At 35.6% G+C, this 17,091-nt stretch overlaps 1 non-coding gene across 1 annotated transcript; it reads left to right on the forward strand.

Annotated features, from left to right (window-relative positions):
* Window positions 1-235: 235 nt before the first annotated feature.
* On the forward strand, window positions 236-342 carry LOC127124116 (small nucleolar RNA R71). Its single transcript, XR_007803753.1, has one exon. It is a non-coding gene; the product is annotated as a small nucleolar RNA R71 (small nucleolar RNA).
* Window positions 343-17,091: the final 16,749 nt, after the last annotated feature.

Below are 17,091 nucleotides of genomic sequence, written 5' to 3' on the forward strand. Positions count from 1 at the left end.
GTCCATTTTCGCCTGCATCATGTCCATAGAGCTTATCTCATGTATTCCACCTTGGGTCTCCTTTTTCTCTATTGATGCTCGTTCAGTTCCCCATTGGTAATGATTTTGGGCCATATCCTCAATTAGGTCACAAGCTTCAAGGTAAGGTTTGTTCATCAGCGTGGCAACGTCGATGCTCATCTTTGTGTTATAATGGACTCCATTGTAGAAGGTATGAACGACCAGTCATTGTTCTAGGCCATGGTGTGGACAGACTCTTAACAGCTCTTTATATCTCTCCTAAGCTTCAAAAAGTGATTCTCCTTGGTTTTGAGTAAATCTAGTTATTTGGTTTCGAAGAACAGCAGTCTTACTGGGAGGAAAATATCTAGCAAGGAATACTCTCCTAAGGTCTTCCCAGGTAGTTATTGAATTAGCTGGAAGTGAATCTAACCATGAACGTGCTCTATCCTTGAGGGAGAAAGTAAATAATGTTAAACGGATCGCATCAGGTGAAGCACCATTAGATTTAAAGGTGTCAACCAGTTGGATAAAGACTTTTAAATGTTGATTTGGGTTCTTAGTAGCGAGACCTGCGAATTGGTTTTGTTGCACTAATTGCAGTAAAGATGGTTTTAGTTCGAAATTGTTGGCAGGAATGAGAGGGTTTACTATACTAGAACTAGGTTCCTCGTCAGAGGGTTGGGCAAATTTTTTAAGAGGTCTCCGGTCGTGATTCTCGGCCATAGCTTTCTTAATTCGGATGAGTAAGAGGCGTGTACGAGTGTAACGTTCGGGTTCCGCTAAAGGATCTATTAAATTTCCGGTACTACGGGTTCTTCGTATTTACCGGCTAATAATGCCTTAGTCTAGACGGTGTAACAACAGGGTACGAAATTTGACGAAGTTGGTCCCCGACAACGGCGCCAAAAACTTGATCGTTGTGTTTGCAAGTGCATGAATCGTGTCAGAGTAATATAAAAGAATATCGATCCCACAAAGACCAAATCGTCAATCTATCGATTACTATCATTACGATGTTTATCTAAGATGGTATAAAAGAGATATTGATGTTGCAAAATAACAGTAAATAAAGGAGGTAATAAATACGGTGCAGATAAAGACAGGTTTGAATGTATTTCACGTCAGTTAAACGATGTTTCGATTGTCTAAATAGAACTACTTATGGGGAAATATTTTCTACTCTTGAAAAGAATACATTTAATAGGAACTGTCGCTTTCGCGTATTTAGAACCGAGTTTACCCTTAAATTAAGGCCTTTTATTGTCACTTATAAAAGGTGCGCAGAACGCTAAAGTAGTAAACTTATTTTTAAGAAATAAGACTCGTAAACTTAGTTGAAAAGTAATTTTTATTTGGAAAGTTTACCCAAGGAGTTTCCTGATTTTAAATCTATCAACGCGTCCGAAAACAATTTCAAAAATCCTTTTTTCTTAAAGTGATAAAAATTCCTAGTTAACTAAGCCAGGGTGCTTTCGCACTCCTTGAGTAGTTAAAACTAACCCAGTTTGTTTCAGAAAAGTCGAATTAAAAATCAAAACAACCTTTAAAGCATTTCTACAGATTCAATATGTGAAACATCTCTTTAACCGCGATCCTTACATTCTAACCTTTGAAAGATTTAGCCAGACATGGTAATACAAACAAACACAACGATATTGATCATGATGAAAAGTTGTTTTAGAATGTAAGGCGTAAAGAACGAGTAAAGCGTGTAAAATAATTAAAACGAGCAATAACGATAATGGCGAGAAATTTAAATAAAGTAAAGGCAATGATAGGAATTAAATTAAGTAAAGTGTGACAAGAAATTAAATAAAGTAAAGCATAGCAAGAAATTAAATAAAGTAAAGTGTGGCAAGAAATTAAATAAAGTAAAGCATGACAAGTAAAATAAATAAAAGCGATTAAATAAGAACCTGCTCCAAACGGAGGCTTTAAATCTGGTACAAGGAAAATAAACCTTCGACTTTGAAGATAAAGACGACAGCAAAATCAAAGTGCTCCAACTCAATCTCACTAAAGTGCGATAACCCCTCGATGTGACAGATTATCGCTTTTACAGATGATAAATATAGTCTTAGTGTTGTAAACTAAGTTGGATGATTTGGAAATTAACTAGAACGACCTATTTATAGAGGAGTTCAGCAGTTTGTAAAGACCATGATGCCCTTCAACTTCTCCTTAGTGGGAACGTGAATTGCAAAGGTGGCGTCCGCCACCCCTTCATGGCGCCCGCCATGTGTGGAAATGGGAAAGTTCATGGGAACGTGGCGGTTACCTCCTGGTTGAGGGCTGATGAGTCATGGCTTCTCATATAGAGGCCGCCATGTGTAACGCCATGTGTACAATATTTGCCAAAAAACCCTAATTTTTGGTCTTTTTGTTTCGTTTCTTCTAAAAGGGTCCCGAAAGAGCTAAATATCTGAAAACAACATAAAAGAGAGCATAACACAAGCAAAATGATAATAAAGACCTAATAAACATGTGAAATCCAAGTCAAAAACACGGTGTGATTCAATGTGATCACACACCTCTCTGGTTCAGCATCATACCTCATTTTGGGAGCTCAACAACAACAACAAGCTATTTGGGCCCCAACTATGGGCTTGTGCCCATTCTACTATTTTCACCCTACCTTCCTTTTTTTCATTCTTCTTTTTACTTATTTTTTTTGTTGTTCTTTTTATTATTTTGTTTATTTATATTTTTAGTCAATCCATTTAATACTTGTTAAATTGCACATTTTAATACATTGTTTCTCATATTATTTTGACATGAAAAATACAAATAAATAATATACTTAGATCTTAGGTTTTAATTATTTTTCCATTTAATCCATGCTTTTAAAAATAATAGTACACATGTTTAGAAATTAATCATTAGTCTTTTAGTTAATTTTCATACCTAGAATTTTTAGCAATTAAATGACATTTTCACTTGGCTTTTAGGTTAACTTTAGAAATTATGCATGATTAGCATTTTAATCTTTTTAGGATTCTAGATAAAAACTCACGTGCTTGATTCACACTCTGATATTACCCCTGATTGATTAGGTTGATCAAAGTCTTCTTTGATCAACTAATTCATTCACTTGTCTACCCCTTATCCAGTCAAGTGATCAAAAGCATATTGATCACTTGTTGGGAAAGATCCTCTGTATTGGTACTACATGGGACCCCTCAAGGAAAACTAAGACTCCAAACTTCAATCCATCTCAAACACAAGCTCAACTCAAGTCAAGCTTTTCATGTAAGGCTTTGAAGACACTGGATAACAAGAATGAAGCATTGTTCGAGCACAACAAAAAGAATCGTCTTCAACACTTGTCAATCACAATGAGAATTACACTCCACGAGCCTTAAGAAACGGAGAAGGATTGGAGGGATTTTTCCTATTCTTGTTCTGAGTAGGCACACATAATAGATGGATTCTCATCCTTGTCGAGGACACATGATCACGCCATCCCTAAACTTTTTCACTGTTGGATCTAATCTAATGGAAACCCTCACAAGGTGTCAAATAACACATAGTAAATTCCTATTCAACTCATTCTCACTCCCAAATGACTTCTCACTCAGTTACATACTTGGGTGTTGGAGTGCTAACCTTTCAAGTACAACCCTATTCATTGCATCAAAAGTCTGGTCCAACATATCTGAGCTCCATTTCATCACTTATATCTAGTTCCCTGAGCGAGACAATGGTGCCTTATATAGGAATTAAATCTTGATTCCCTTCATTTTTCTACAAAACCATTATCTCATAATTGAATTACAAATCACTGATCTTCTTTTTGTGAAACACTAATATCTTTCTCAAACATACTAGATATCAAACTCAAAAAGCCGCATTCTCCTTCTATAGGAATCGACTCTTAATTCCCGTCATTTTTCTACAAAACCACTGTCTCTTCATCGAAACACAAATCAACGATCTTCTTTTTGTGAAACACCGATCTCATTCTCAAACGTACTAGCTATCAAAATCACAAAGCCATGATGACATCTAATATTACTAGATATGTCATTCGACCTCTCTGAAGTACTTCAACTACTGAAACTAACAAGGCTCTATATCCTCTTCCAGTATAAGACGATCTATTTCTAGTGACCTTTTTATATGTTTTTGCATTCAAGATCTTAATCCTCCAAGAATAGGTTGGGGAATGTTCCGAACCCTTCCACTTGTCCAACCTTTGTAACTTCTTTTCCAAGGCTAACTTTTACAGCAACCTCCATCGCAACCATTAATACCTAGACAAGATATGATCATGAATATTCAACAATTACAAGTAAACCTGGACGTGCAAGAATTTATAGACCTACTCAAAAAAGTTTATAACTTGGTACAACAACAAAACTCTCGACTCTTAGAGGACATGACACTCATAACTGATGAGAACCTACAGGCGTACCTCTGAGAATCACTACCATGCTTGAGAAAGATTTTTGCAGAAACCAATGAGTCGTAGCACAATCAATTCCAATAGACATAACCTCATTTCTTGAATAAATTATAAGGTTACTAGATCGTAACTGAAAGAGAGGACATCAGACTCCCCCATTCGACTCCAGAGGGAGAAGTGGCATTTATACTTCACTAAAGGTTTTCTGTCCTTGTTGCACACTAACACATAACTCTCTAAGAAGAGAAAGACGTGTCATAGACGCCACAAACTCTAAGTGAAAGAGAGACCCACTCTCTATACATATTCTTGACACTAGGATCCTGAGGTCCCTTTAGACCCCCAAAGCTACAAAGTTACAATATTCCAAGGGATTTAGATATGCACATCGAACATGTGAACAACATATTGGATAATTACCAAGGGAACTGTGAAGTGCACCCTCTTTACATTAACCTTTAAAGGAGATATTATGACCTATTTAAAACCCTCCCAGACAAGAGAATATATTCATGGAAGGAATTGTGTTACCCATTTACTTCTCATTACACATTCTTGATATAAAAATCCTAAGGTCCCTTCAAAATCATCCAAAGCTATAAAACTATGATGGTATAAAGGATCCATTCGATCACTTCGAACATATGGATATGATATTAGATTATTCCACGACCAAGGTGTTATAGAGTGCAAGCTCTTTACAATAAAAATTAAGGGAGCTATTATAAATTACTTTAAAACCCTCTTGTACGGGAGCATATATTCATGGAAGGAACTGTGTGACTCATACAGTACTCAGTGTAGTGCTCGAAATAGGAAACCCACCATTACGGATGTACTATGCGGGATCAAGCAAAAGAAGAAAGAGATCATGCAAGTGTACATCAACTAATTCCCCCAAGGTATTAATGAAATTAGGAGGTACAAATACCAAATTAAATATTGGATATTCAAAAAGGGATTAGATGCATGTTTTGAGGAAAAACTAGGGTTATGAGGTGCTTGTAGCTTAAGTGACATGTTGAATAGGGCCCAAATCTATATCAACTACAAGGAAGATCTCTTAGCTAAAGAGAATACCTACAGAACGAGAAACTTCGACTACGACCTGGCTCCAAAAAAAGATAATAACCTTCACATAGATGATAGATAACGAAGATCATAATCCATTATTTTTTGCATACACTCCTTTAAACACATCAAGAGAGAAAATATTACGGGAATGTGCAAATATTTAGTTCAATGAAGTTGGGATCAGGAACCCCTACCTGGTTAGAGACTCACCTAGGACAGATAAATCGAAATATTTTTTGTTTCCACAAAAGTCACGACTATAATACTAAAGAAAGCAACCACCTGAAGGATGCAACTAAAGATTTGATCGAAAATGGGCGGCTCACCAAGTATAGTCAGGACGGAGGTCGAATAGATGAATGATCTCGAAAGAAAGATTAAATGGGGCATGATGAGCCACTAAATAAAAATATCCCTCTTGCCTAAAGAAGGTGCCTCTGAGAAAAATATTGAGGCTCTTGTTGAACATGTAACTCCATACACAAGATAAGGGGTGAATTGTGAAGGTTTAAAAAATGATAATTAAAAAAAAACATTTTCTAAAACAGAGTTCGAAATTCTTTTCTCAAAACGTTTGTACAGGCAGCGAAAATTCAAGGTAACGAAAATATGTGGAAAGTAAAAGAGTTAAGGGAAAATAGATAACACAAGGAATTTATAGATGTTCGGTCTTAAGAAAGTTACCAATTCCTCTACCCAAGAACTGATCTTGAGAGTATCTAATAACGCTTGAGAGCTTTTAGAAGGTAAAACCCATGAAACCTTTAATACATGGAAAATAAAGTTTTAAGTTAACTTCCAACCAAACAACTAATTGAGGAATGAAGTGGTTACCCTTCACGCCAAATAGAGTTTCGAGCGGTTGGTCTCTAGGTAAAACTAAGATTTTGCACAGGGTGATGTCGAACCAAGTTGCATTTTTGAGTTGGCTATCCTCCAAAATGAACCAAAGTTTTACACGAACTGACCACAAACCAAACTAAGATTTTTACTGGGATGATATCGAACCTACTGAAATTTTACGCAAGCTGAACTCAGAAACTGAATGAGATTTTAAAATAGACTAATCTCGAACCAATAGAGCTTTTAACCGGACTAATCTCAATAACCAATGTGAATATTTTTCTCTAGTTATTCCTCACGAACCCAAAAAGAGAGATTTTCTTCAATGACAAAGCTCATGAAGAAAACATAGACTTATAGTAATCCCCTAAAGAACTTTTATACAGGTTTAACTCCAAACCAAAATAACTACTTCCTTAAGAAAGAATAATTTACTCAAGGGGAAAGAGAACTCATGATAAATTTACAATAAAACTATTTCCTAGAAAATTTCCGCACTAAACTTAAGATTGCTCTTAAAGCAATATGGCTAAAGATGTGAAAGAAAACGAAATTAGGCTAAATACCCTTTTTCATCCCTTATTTTTTTACTTGTGGTCCAATTTGGTCATTTAAGTCTTAAAAAGACCATTTTGATCCCTAACTCTATAAAATGGATTAAGTTAGTCATTTCTGTCCAAATGTCAATAACGAAATCAAGTTTTACTTATGTGGCATATGACATGTAACATCAATTTTTGTGACCAATTTAATGATAAAAAAATCGATCACTAAAAGAGAAATATTGGATTTTAATATATTCTTCGTCTTCTTCAAAAACAACTTCACATGTTATCTAGCGATTGCTTGACAAGAGCACTGATATGCAACCATAAAACCCAAAGTTTTTTTCTGGTTACGTGTGAAGCTTGTGAGTTAAAACAAATTGACGTTACAATGAAACAAGCCCCAAAATATGAGTACACCACATATGCATAAACAACAAACTTCCAAAACAAAAAACCATTACTTAGATTAAAGCAAAAAGCTTCTTCTTCCATTTTTGCTAAACAATATTCTTCTTCATATTCTACCACAACCCTTTTGAAACTAAAAATTATCCACCATTTTAAATTGAGTCAAAAGCTAAATCACTTCATAAAAATTGAAACTTTAACATTCGTTTCAACTATCTAGCACGTAGAAGTTGATGTTCTAACCAGATCCATAGAAAAAAAATCATAAACTCATAAACCCAATTGCTTAATGGCCTTATTAGTGTGGCACCAATAGATAGATGCAAAAAAAGCAGAGGAGAGAAGAAGTAATTCAGCTTCATGATTGCACCTTCATTTTTCCTAGTGATACACCACCACACAATGCACAAACCCCCATTATGAATTGTCACTGCCGTTGAAACTCACTTCGGACATCCACCAAGTATAGTCCCTTTGGTCGTCCACCGAGCACGGTCTCTCAGGTCACCGTGACTCTCTTTGCACTTGAACAACCATCAATCTTGAGATCTGATTCTCCTTTTTTTATTCCTCTCTCACAAGTTTTGTTAAATGGTTTGAGGTTTTGAGTTTGTATGTGTGTTGTGTTGGGTATTGTGTGTGTGAGATGTTAAGGTTTAAGTCAAAAGTAAGAAATATATAATCACTCTTTTCTACAATTTTGTGTGTGTGAGTGTTTCCTTTGGATTATTATGTTTCTGGAAATGAATAAATTTGGTTTTGTTGTGGAAATTTTGATGCAAGTTTTGTTTTTTAAAGACTAAATGCATTAAATTATGGAACTATATCAGAATGATGATCTAATAGATATAGTGATCATGATCAAGTTTGTATTGATTTAAACTTTCATTTATTCTTAGTTGAAGATTGAGGAAGAAGATGAAAAATCCTAATCAAAATCTAGAGAAAAAGTATAGTGACTGATTTTTCCATTTCTAAATCAGTCATAAATTAGTCTATGCAATGTGGCATCTAGATTGATGTTGACTAACATAATTGATGAAAAGAACTAATGTAATATGTTTTGAAAAGTGAGGTGTTAAAATTGTTTTTTTTTAAACTAAAAGATCAAACTGGACCCCGAGTACAAGATAAGAGACAAAAAATCGTATTTAGCCAAGAAATTATTTCAGAGAGAGATTGAGAAAGAGGAAAAGTGAGAAATTCACATTTTTTTGGATTATGAGAAATGAAAGGGAAACCCTTTATTTTTAGACCTAGAGACGGTTAAATTTAGGAATCAATCCATGAGTCAAATAAATGACCTAGTCGATTATCTAATCGATTATGTATGTACAGTAACCGATTATTGCTGCCTAAATTGAAAGGTTTTAATAGAGAGCCATTATCATTCATTAAGACACTATCATAATCGATTATGGACTAGACTCACCACTATCTAATTGATTAGGAATTTGTTCTAATCGATTAGACAATTCAAAAACTTGTCCTAATCAATTTGACAATTCCTAATTCATGGCTAGGTTCCAAAATTATTTTTGGTGATTTTATTTGAAAAAGAGAGGCTTCAAAAATAATTTTAAGTGTGTATGTGTGTGTGTGTGTGTGTGTGTGTGTGTGTGAGAGAGAGAGAGTGTGTGTGTGTGTGTGTTTTATCCATACTAAACAAAAAGGCCCTTGTGTTTTTACAAAACACTGATCACTGAATCAAACATGATCAAGCAAGCTTTCACACTTCCTCTTTTTCACACTTTGAAGCTTTAAGTCCTTTTACCCAATATACAAATCAAATAAGAACTTCACTTGAATTATCTTGAGTCTTAAGATATATTAAAGCTAGTCACCATCAGTAAAGGGTAGAGATATCATAAGTGATCATAAATCCTAACTCCTTAGCTTGATTCAAAGGAATAACTTGATCAACACCTTGTTCATATTTGACTGCTTGAATAACTTTAGTACTTGCTTGCCTTCAAGCATTGTTGTCATTCAAACCACTTCAAGAGCTATTACGCCTTCAGGTGTTGTCATCATCAAAACCATGACATTATCAAGGCTAATTGTATCTTGCTTATCAATGAGATTTGATCACTTCCTGACTAACCTCCAAGCACATAGTTCCACAACTATAAGAAAAGGCGGGGGGTAGAAAGATAGTAGCAGTGAGAAAGAAGAAGATTGAAAAGGGAAACGACAATACATCGCTTACAATAATAAGGGTGTTCCTAGGGAAAAAAACCTTCCAATGGAACTATGAAGATGAGGGTCGTTGAGTTAAATGAAATCGACAAGGAGGAGGGAACAAGTCCTAACGTGAAGTCATAAAGGCATATCCTCGTAATCTGGGATAGTGATAAGGTAGGGAAAATCCTAAACAAGATATCCCCTATATGATAACAGTAACCATGTCCAACTTTGATGTATTCAAGATACTCATTGATGGGGGGTGTCCTCTTGAGACATTATGTACACAGAGCGTTTTGAAAAGCTTGGTCTAAGAACAGAGAAGTTATGGCCGTATGAGGGATCCAAACTACAAGACTTAAATGACATGGTAACTCTCCCCTGAAGGTATATTAAGTTGGTAATTACCCTAGGATAAGGGAAAGACCTCATGACGTTCGACCTGCAATTATTATTAATTCCTAGCATGAGTTGTCTACAACTACATCTTAGACAAACCCTTTGTGGAAATGATAGATGCGGTGTCCTCCCTGGTCGATCTCAAATTAAAGTATTACAATGTTCACGACAAGCCGGTGATGATATGCATCGACCTTCCTGGAGCATGAGACATGCATAAAGCTTTGCAATGCAAACAAAAGGGGAAAGATAAAGAAAAAGAAATGGAAATCAATGTGGCCTCCCTTATAAAACAGTTAAAAGAAATGATAATCAAACCCCTAAAAGAAGATACAAGAGACCCCGATGGGTATGATGTGAATAACTCTAACTTGACGGATGTAGGGGACAAACTCGAATAAAGACTGAGGTTGACTGTGGCATGTCGTACCAGTACAATAGTGGATAATAAGGAGCAATCACATTGCTTGGTTAAAGTTTCCTTTTATCACATGTGTAAATCATAACTTTCATTATAATGTAGTATGTTTTTTTAGAGAATAAATGAATAAAGCTTCACTAAATTCTATTCTTTTATGATCATTAAGGATAGCCATGAACTAGGGGTGTTGTCATAAATTCCGCATGCGTACAACTAAAGTAATCAAAATCTCATGACGGAGGACTCAAGGGTGTTGTCGCAAACGCTGCAGGCGTACGACGAAAGCAATCAAAACTCCACAATGAAAGTCACATGGATAAAAATAACAAACCACAAGGTGGTAATCAGGGATCACCACCCCTTCTTGGTACCTAGCCACTCTAGAGGAGGAGGTAAGTCCCCACTATGTTAACCTCGAACCAAGTTTAAACTTGGGGGCAAGGAAAGCGTACGACCCTTGATTGGACAGAGTTCCCAAAGATGTCAATCAAAACATCTAGATGCAATCTTGGACCTCAACAAATACCCTACAAGCAAACTCGGTGAACTAAAGCAATACTAAAATAGGTAAAAACAATGGTAAGTAACCAATATAAGAGAATTCCAAGAATCACCAACTATGGAATTTATTTACAACAAACATTACACCAAGTAGATTCACCACGAGCACGAAAAAAAAAACATTACGAGGCCGGCCCTTCCCTAACATGGACAAATTTCCCACCCACCATATCCATATTTGGATGAATTTATTCTCTTGAATTAAACATCTAAGGATGGAAAAATTCCAATTGGTGGAAGTCATTTTCAAAAGAAACATGCAAAACGCAGAAACTGTCTTCCACTAAATTTACATACTCTTTGGATAACTCAAGGTTTTCCTGATGTATCTCCCGAAGACCATCATGATCTTCCTTCCAACCTTTGCGAGCCTTGGTAGGAGACAACTCCAAATCCTTTAATTATCTTGCGGGAAGATTCCAATTCGTGGTTTTCCTTTATAAGAGCAACTTCATTGGTGGATAACGTTGACCGAGCATACGTTAGAGCTTCATCTTTCTCCTTCATCTTTTGCACAAGTGATTGTACCCTCTCATCCAATAAATAAGGATATTCAAAACTCCGCACTTTAGTCCATATCTCTCTTAGGAAACAAGTCATCCTGACGAGCTTCTTTAGATATAAGTCCCGCTCAATAGTAAGAGCATTGATACATTCCTAAAGCACTTCATTTCCTTCCAAAGACGACCAAATAAGAAAACATCTCCCCTTCTGGTGAGTTTAGTATGCTAGTTTATCTAACTTTTCTTGACAAAAAACCTCGTCCTTATGTGATAAATACGTGGAATCCTCCTAAAAATGGAAGATCGAAACTCCTTAGTTATCCGCGGACCAGCATAAGTGAATGTGATGATGCAACTCTGGTCAACGTTGGGCCTACACCAGGACCATGCCTTCCTAAGTCTTTCTTGAACGTTCGATGTCGGATATATGACCTTCCCCGTGAGGTGCCCCAACAACAAGCATAACGACAAAATTCCCCCTAGTTACGACAGCCAACGAGCGTAGAGTACTAAAAGGAATCAATATTGTTATACGTAAGGACACATGTTGAGATGTGCCTACAAAATGTTGTTAATCACGAGGAATACATTTAATTCAATTTTTCCAAAGACATCAACGTCCCATCGAGGTTCTTTTGTTCTCTTCTACTAGAGGTTGGACTGAAGACGAACCCGACAAAGTCCTCGTTCTACGACGTAGGAACAAGAGCTTGGGGACAACTTGTTTTTTACCATCCGTAAGGCCCACAGAGAAGGCCCAATAACCATTGTCGAAGAAGAATGCACACAAAACAGATAAGCCCTCATCCCTGTTCAGGACACACAATTGCCCCCTCCATCACAATCTCTTACTGTTGGATCTAATCAAACGACAACCCTGGTAAGGCACCAAATTACACGCTGATGGTTTTAACCTTCTATTCTATATAAAGATCATACAACACCAATTTAGATATTTAACTTGTTCCCTCACCCAAATTACTGTTTACTCAATTACTGACATAAACATTGAAGTATTAATCTTACACATTCACCCCTCTACACCATTATGCAAGTCTAATCCAATATACCAGAGTTTCACTCTATCCTTTCATCACTTATCTTTGATTCTCTTAGCGCGAAATAAATATTATAGATATATCTGTTTGAATGGATTGATATACGCATGGTTGAGTGAATAACAAAATTAATTATTCATAAACTTGTCTTTGCCGTAAGGATTTGCTGTTTCTTTCTTTGTTATTATTATTTTATGATAAATTACGTTATTCCTTTGTTTTCTTCTTTTGGATAGAAGTTTTATTCCTTTCTTTAGGCAACTTATTTATGCCATTAAAAATATTCCTCTCTCTAGCTAACACCTAAGTCTATAATTCGGATGGAATTTTACTTTACAATTTACTAGCACATGAGAGAAAATAATATCTTCTCTAAAATCGTTGACATAATCTCAAGTCCAAGACTTTTCACATACGTAGTTGCACTCCACTTTTCCCTGCGTGTCTAAAGCTCCTTAAAATGCACATACACTAACAATGAAGGAAATTTTATTCAAAAGTTCGAATGAACGGGAAAAGGATAAAGGCTTTCTATCTTTTAAGGAGGAATAATTACCCACGTTTTTCCATATTTATCTCATTCTTTTTATCTTTATATTTTTTTAACGTTTTTGTTAGATTTTTATATTACGTCTACCACATTTGGCATATTTTTAAAACTAATTTATAAAGTAAGTGTCGATAACAATTATAGAGAGATAAAATGTTATTCTTATCCTTAAATTATTCATAATATTTATATCGAATACTATTTTCCGTATTTACGTGGTGAACAATGTTTTTATTTTTTTATACATAAAACATAATTTTATCTTTAAAAAGAAATTATGATATCAATATATAATTTTTTATTAATCAGTTTTATTATTATATTAACCACAAAAATATAGGTTATTAAAGACGTATTTTTTTTTATAATTCATTAATCAAAATTACTATTTCTTTAATCAATAAATATCATTATATTAAATAAATTTTGATATTAAAATATAAAATATAATAATCAGTCTTTATACTCTATTATATTTTATATTTTAATATCAGAATTTGTTTAATATCATTAAATTTATTAATTAATAAAATAATAAATTTAATTAATAAATTATAATTAAGATATGTGGTTAATAATCTATATTTTTTATGAGTAATACAATAATAAAATTAATTAATTATAAATTTTATATTTATATTATGAAAATGATTTTGAAAATAAATTTTTTTTTTATAAATATTATTTTTTATTTTTAAAAAATAAAAATATTATTCATCATAAGAATACGGTGAATAGTATTAGATGTAAGTATTTGATGTAAAAATTATATATATATATATATATATTAAAAGCGGATTCAATTATACCACTAAATAATCATTCGTTATATATATTAGGTGTGAGCACATGTATTTTGGTATCTTAGCCTTAGGAATTTGGACTCACATTCTTTAATGCCATCCCTACCCATAGGACGGTGGCACAGCCTCAAATTGGATGTGTTTTTAGTCGCATTGCAATCAATATTCCTTATACATCATTACACTTTTTTAATGCAAAGTATTTATCATATTCTCAAAGCTTGTCCTAACTTGATATGTCTTTTTAAAAGTTGAATCCAAAAATCATAGGCTATAATCGGAGGAACTTTTACAAAACTAGCGTAGTTTTGCAGTTTTAATACTAAAGTACCACACTCTCCATTATAAAAACCATATTGTAATGTTTTTAAACAAACTTTTTAACCAACAAAGGCCCGCCAATTGTTTTGTTGGGAGTTTTAAATGTTTAAAAATATCAATTTGATATTTTGGAAGTTATTTGCAAGTGTTAAGAGAATCCGTCTAATGTATTGGATGGTCATTTGTTGACAAAAGAATCAAAAAGTAAAGGGAACTCATTTACTTTGATTGAATAAAGAAAGTAATAAGCGTGTTGTTACATTGGTGATTAGGAGCTTATATATACTGCTAGATAACAAAGCTAATTACAGTAAATAACTAATTTACCAAAGAGTAAAAATAACTATGTTAGGCTAACTATAGTAATGTTAATAGCCCTCCTCAAGTTGGATGGTGGATGGAACACAATCCCAACTTGGACACCATGGATGAAAAAGCAGGAGAGTGAAGTGGCTTGGTAAACACATCAGCCAGCTGCAATTTTGAAGGAACAGAAAGAAGAAGAATTAGCTTGGACTGCAACTTTTCCCGAATAATGTGACAATCCAGTTCTATATGCTTGCTACGCTCATGGAGTGTTGGATTGTGAGCAAGGTAAATGGCAGACTTGTTGTCACAATAAACTGAAGTCGGTTGCGAAAAAGAGACCTGAAAATCATTGAACAAATATTGAAGCCATTGTAGCTCACATGTTAAAGATGCCAAAGCACGGTATTCTGCCTCAGTGGAAGAGCGAGAAACCCTATTTTGTTTCTTAGATTTCCAAGAGACCAAGGAAGTGGCAAACAATACGCAGTAGCTAGTAATAGACCGTCGGGTATTGGGGCAGCAAGCCCAGTCAGAATCTGCAAAACCATGCAGTTGCAATGGAGTCTGACTGGAGAAGAAAATGCCTTTAGCTGGACAGGATTTCAAGTAACGCAAAATGCGAGTAGCAGCATTATAGTGAGGGACTAAGGGCTGGGAAACATACTGACTGAGATGTTGGACAGCAAAAGAGATATCAGGCCTAGTGTGAGTCAAGTAGAGGAGTCTGCCAATTAGGCGTCTATAGCCGGATGGATCTGCATAGGGATCACCATCAGTAGCTGACAGTTTGGTGTGAGGGTCAACTGGGACAGGAGCAGGCTTGGCACCAAGGAACCCAGTGTCTTCAAGGAGCTCAAGAGCATACTTCCGTTGATTTAGAAAAATACCAGAAGAGGAACAAGCAATTTCTAAGCCAAGAAAAAACCTGAGTTGGCCAAGATCTTTGATCTTGAACTGTTGATCAAGAGACTGTTTGACAAACTTAATTTCCTCAAGGGATGTACCTGCCAAGACAATGTCATCAACATAAACAAGTAAAGCTGTAAAGGAAGAACCATGAGACTTTACATAGAGGGAATGGTCAGCTTGAGAGGGTTTGTATCCCATACACACAAGGCAGTGGAGAGTTTGAAGTACCATTGGCGACTGGCCTGTTTCAAGCCATAGAGTGACTTGTTCAGTTTGCATACCTTCGAAGAATTCGTAGCATAACCAGGGGGAAGGGTCATGTAAACATCCTCATGTAAGTCACCATGAAGAAAGGCGTTATTCACATCCAATTGTTCTACAAACCATCCTTTAACAGCAGCAAGAGCTAATAAAACACGCATAGTAGTCAGCTTAGCTACTGGAGAGAAAGTGTCAAAATAATCCACCCCTTCCATTTGTGTATAGCCTTTGGCCACAAGGCGAGCTTTGTACCTCTCTATGGATCCATTAGCATGATATTTGATATTATACACCCATTTGCAACCTATTGGAGTCTTGCCACAAGGAAGATCCACAACAGTCCATGTATTATTTACCTCTAGAGCTGCAATCTCAGCATTCATTGCCTCCTTCCAACAGTCAAACTTGGAAGCTTGGTTGTAATTTTTGGGCTCAATGTTAGTGGAAATAGAGCAGCAAAACAATTTATAAGCAGGAGAACAATGATTATAAGTCAAAACAGATGAAAGAGGATAAGCAATAGAAGTGGAATTTTGATTAGTACATCTAGATATATTATTGCAGTGGTAGTCCTGCAAATAGCTTGGAGGTCTTTTAATACGATTTGAGACTCTAAGAGGGATAGATGTACTAGCTTCAGTACTAACAAGAGCTGGAATATAGGTTGAGTTGGGTTCAGCTAAAGGTGAGGTAGGGTGAGGACAACCTATAGGTGACTGAAGTGGGGCAGAAGTGTGAACTGGTGCAGAATTAACTGGTGCAGAATTAACGGGTGGAGAGGTGACAGGTGACTGGTCTGCTATAGTAGCAGGCACAGAGGTGAGAGGAACCAAATTTTGGTCCACAACGTTTAGGTCTGCATGGTTTTGGGCTGCATCAGTAAGGTTGACGTTGGCATTATGTAATGGACCATTGGATAAAGGAGAGATGTCATCAATGTCCAAAGATCCAACAGATATAGGAAAGTGTTGGGACTCTTGGGAAGAAGACTGATTGGATAGAGATTGAAATTGAAGGGCATCCTCATAGAAACTGACATTTCGTGAAAGGAAAATATCATGAGATTGGAGGTCATAGAGGGTATAACCCTTGGTTCCATCTTTGTAGCCAATAAAGGCACATTTTCTTGCTCTGGGATCGAATTTTGACCTGTGAGCTTGAATAGTTGTTGCATAAGCTAAACAACCAAAGACTTTGAGGTGAAGAAGGGTAGGGGTAATTTGTGTAGCAACTCATAAGGGGTTTTAAATTTAAGCAAGGGACTAGGAATTCTGTTTATGATGTGTACAGCATGTTGAATACAGAAGCTCCATAAGGAGAGGGGAATATGAGCATGGAAGTATAAGGATCTTGCAACATTTAAAATATGTTGATGTTTACGTTCAACTATGCCGTTTTGTTGTGGAGTTTCAATACAAGACCTTTGGTGAATTATACCTTTGGACCTAAGGAAATCAGTTAAGGTGACAATTTCAGTCCCATTGTCGGATCTGAGGCATTTCAAAGAAGTATTGAATTGATTTTCTAGATA

This window comes from Lathyrus oleraceus, chromosome 2, assembly GCF_024323335.1.
Source record: "Lathyrus oleraceus cultivar Zhongwan6 chromosome 2, CAAS_Psat_ZW6_1.0, whole genome shotgun sequence".
Classification (NCBI taxonomy): domain Eukaryota; kingdom Viridiplantae; phylum Streptophyta; class Magnoliopsida; order Fabales; family Fabaceae; genus Lathyrus; species Lathyrus oleraceus.